This window comes from Arachis ipaensis, chromosome B10, assembly GCF_000816755.2.
Source record: "Arachis ipaensis cultivar K30076 chromosome B10, Araip1.1, whole genome shotgun sequence".
NCBI classification, from domain to species: domain Eukaryota; kingdom Viridiplantae; phylum Streptophyta; class Magnoliopsida; order Fabales; family Fabaceae; genus Arachis; species Arachis ipaensis.
In genome coordinates, this window is record NC_029794.2 from 26,406,601 (window position 1) to 26,407,119 (window position 519).

Here is a 519-nt window from a genome sequence, read left to right on the forward strand (position 1 = left end):
TTGAACAAGTAAAAATTATTATTTTAATAAATAAAAATAGTATAAAATTATCATTTTAATTAAGTGTACGGTTGTTCGTGTATCGAATGGGTCGGATGTGCTAAATGCCCAGAGATAATAGAAAAATTGGGTTCGATTCACCTTCGTGCGTCTGGATTTCCAAGACCAGTGTGTAGAGGAGAAGGTCGGAGTTCGAGGTCTTCCCGGGTTGGCGATGTGGAGTGAAGTGGGGGGATGCCACCTATAAAGGGACTCCGACGCTCTAGTCAGTGTCCATACACAGGCTGCAATTAGGGTCAAGGTTAGGTGACGTACCTTTGGAGAGAAGTAGGGTCATTTCCTTATGTAGTCTACATTAGGGCGGGTCCCACAGGAGCAGGCTCACCTTCAAAGAAGCTTCCTCCCCAACTGTCAGATACCTCGCGAGAGGAGAGGTGACATCCGGGTCGCCTCCCGATTCGGGTCATGTTGTCCCATCGGGTCGGCCGGTACGTCAGATTCGAACAATGAACCAACTGG